The following is a 3,461-nucleotide window of genomic DNA, read 5'->3' as shown; positions in this document are numbered from 1 at the left end:
AGATCCTAGATATTCCGTCTCCCTCCTCCAAAACTCCTTAGACCAACTTGAAACCTGGTGCAACAGGTGGAAAGTCAAAATTAATCCCAACAAAATTTTGGCTATCCTTTTTACCAAACGAAAAATCCCACAAAACCTCGACAGACTGACACTATACCAGGAACCCATCTCCTAGAATAGACAAACACGATACCTGGGCGTGACGATGGACCAGCGTCTCACGTGGAAACCGCACATCGTAGAGACGGTGGCGCGAGCGAAGACCACCAGGGCTAGGCTCTATCCCTTACTCAAAGGTGGAAACACCCTCAGTTTAAGGAATAAGCGAACGCTTATCAAGGTGGTACTTCAACCGCAGCTAACCTACGCCTCCACGGCGTGGGGTCACGCGGCAAAAAGCCACTTAAAGTCATTACAGGCTGTGGAAAACATAGCCCTCCGCACGGCCACCGACGCGCCCTGGTACGTAAGAAACACTGACATATTACGAGACTTACAATACACAAACGCTACACAGACAATAAGACAAAACGCGGAGAAACGATTTGACGTAGCCGCTAGACATGACAATCCCCTCCTCAGGCAAGCCGTTGACTACGTACCCGACGTGACCGACAAACACAAAAGACCTAGACACCAACTTTTTGACCCTGGGTGACCACCCCAATGACCCCCCCCCTGCCCGCTAACCTTTTCTGTTTCAGAGACAGCCAGGATCAAGAAACGAAGACAACGACACACACACACACACACACACACCCCCCATACCCTCCTTACCCCTCCCCTCCCGCGCTAGCCTAAGGGCCACCTTAGCAAAGCGCATCCCAGGCTGCATAGCCGCACTACCCTACCCAACCATACCACACATAAACATGACACTACCCCCGGGGTTTACACAGACGAGCCGGCGAAGCAAGAAGAGCGCCAGAAGAAAGGGCCCTAGCCGGCGGGGCCCAGCCAGGACAAAAGGAGGTCCCACAAAGCGCCTACACCGGCCGCATTTGCGGTCGGGGTAGACGACGGATGGGGCCCACCTACGAAGGCTGTCCAGGCCTACACGAGATGAGGCAGGATAAAGAGGGATAATCCCCCTCGATCCCAAATCATTGAGGCCAATTTCTATCCATGGAATAATGGCGCGTATGCTTAAGCCGGGGATTAGGTCGGTGGTTAAGAGGAAAGAAAGGGATTCTTTCCAGGTAGCCTTAATAAAGGCAGGTAGATCTTGCTCGTTGCAATGCACTTCACTTCACAATAACCACGTCCGCTCAGTTCGGCCGTTCGCTCGAGAATGGAATGGTTCTTCTAGCCACGGAATAATGGCGCGGCGCGCGCGGCGGCTCAGTGAGCCGAATCAGTCATGTTCCGCCCATCTCTAAATGGCGCGGCTTCTCGCCCGTTCGCCGAATTCGGTGCGAACTTGCGAACTGAACTGACTTATATCGAACACTGAACACAACTGGCGTTCTCAAAATATAAATTGAACATGAAAGTTATATACAGTGCGCACTCGGTGCAAAAATACACATAAATCGAAATCAATTTAAATTTTCTATGTTCGGACGTGACAAAATACAAATACAAAACTATCACCTAAAATTTCTTAACCTCACAATTTAGAAAATTATATTTGAATATTTGAAATTGTGTTATAGTTATTTAGATCATTAATTGGACAATAATCAAGTGGTTTCTAGGTGAAAAACAAATGATAAGGTAATATCATATACCATTATCTCTAGTCTTTGGCCACATAATATATATTATATGTACATATATATAAATATATATTACCTACCAAATTAAGTAGAATATTTTATCGCAGTGCAGTCACAGTGACCAACTGCCTGTTAAAAGTCGTGCAAATATATTTTTCAGAGAAAATTTTCAGTAGTATTAAATCTTTAAAATATATTTTAGTCTTATGAAGACAAAAAGCATCCCTATGATTATGTATCGCCAAGGAACTCGGACTAAATTTTTGACACAACATACTACGACATTTAATTAAATTAGCATAACTTCATCTAATTAGTGAAACTAAATAGTTCTGCTTTTTTTAATATGATTGGGTAATGTTTTACATTTGCCACTTTTTAGATGCGAGCCAGTTGTGTGGTCTGGGCTGCAATGTAATGCAGACCCATAATGAGAATTTGGAAGCATCCCATTGGATGTCAAAGCACCTTAGGTGAAATTTAAAATCAAGAGATTTTTAAGTAGCTCAAAATAAGAAAAAAGAAATATGTTTTATATACAGGGTGTTTGGTAAGTCGATGCATTCCTTGCAGGAGGTTATAGTACAAGTGATTTGAGATACATTTCCTTAATATACCATATTCCGAAAACGGTTAGTTTCAAATCTACAGGGTGTTAAAGTTTTAATAAAAAAATGCAAATTTAAAAATATTGCGGAAACTGCTCAGAATATTATAATGAAATTTTACAGGCTTTGATAGTTAACAACAATACATGTTTCACAATAAAAATATTGTTTGTTTTCAGTTTCACCAGTGGCGTGCTCACAGGCACGTCTGGATATTTTTTAAGAAAAAAATGATACGCCACTGATTTTTTTAAAATAAAAATTATTTTTGAATTCCTTGTTCAATTTGGAAGAGAAAATGTGTCTTGTCTGCTTTTCTTATGACGCACCGAGTAAAAAATTTAAAATCGATTTATCGCATTGCGTAATCCAGTTTCAATAATTTGAAAAATAGAAATTATGCACTTAGTTTTTTTTGTACCTACCAATTTTATTACAGCACGTTTTTACTAAAGTGATAGCTATTATTAATTTTGTCAAACTAACAAAAATTAGTGCACAGCCAATCTGCTAATTTCTGTTTAATATAGTGAATAGTGAATCTAAAAACTGATAAATTTTTTTTGACTGATGTTAACTGTGAGGAGTAATAATTTTTAGTAATAAAATTGGTAGGGAAAAAAGATGAGTGCACAATTTCTGCTGTTTTTCAAATTATTGAAACCGTATTACGCAATGTAATAAATCAATTTTAAAACGGTGTGTCATAAGAAAAACAGTCGAGGTACTTTTTCTCTTCCAAATTGAACAAGGATTTCAAAAATAATTTTTATTTTAATAAAAATCAGTGGCATAGCATTTTTTTCTTTAAAAATATCCAGAGACGTGCCTATGCGCACGCCACTGGTGAAACTGAAAATAATATTTTTATCGTAAAACACATTAAAATATTCTGAGCGGTTTCAGCAATATTTTTAAATTTGCGTATTTTTATTAAAACTTTAACACCCTGTAGATCGGAAACTAAACGTTTTCGGAATGTGATATATTAAGGAAATATATCACAAATCATTTGTACTATAACCTCTTTCAAGGAATGCATCGATTTACCAAACACCCTGTATAACCAGGCTTTACTGAAAATAAGGTTTATTCTTTGCCCGTAGATCGGAGAAAATAAAATATTAATATATAT

Source organism: Anoplophora glabripennis, unplaced genomic scaffold, assembly GCF_000390285.2.
Source record: "Anoplophora glabripennis isolate ALB-LARVAE unplaced genomic scaffold, Agla_2.0 scaffold1671, whole genome shotgun sequence".
Classification (NCBI taxonomy): domain Eukaryota; kingdom Metazoa; phylum Arthropoda; class Insecta; order Coleoptera; family Cerambycidae; genus Anoplophora; species Anoplophora glabripennis.
The sequence above is the reverse complement of the archived record's forward strand: the minus strand, read 5'-3'. Positions refer to the sequence as shown.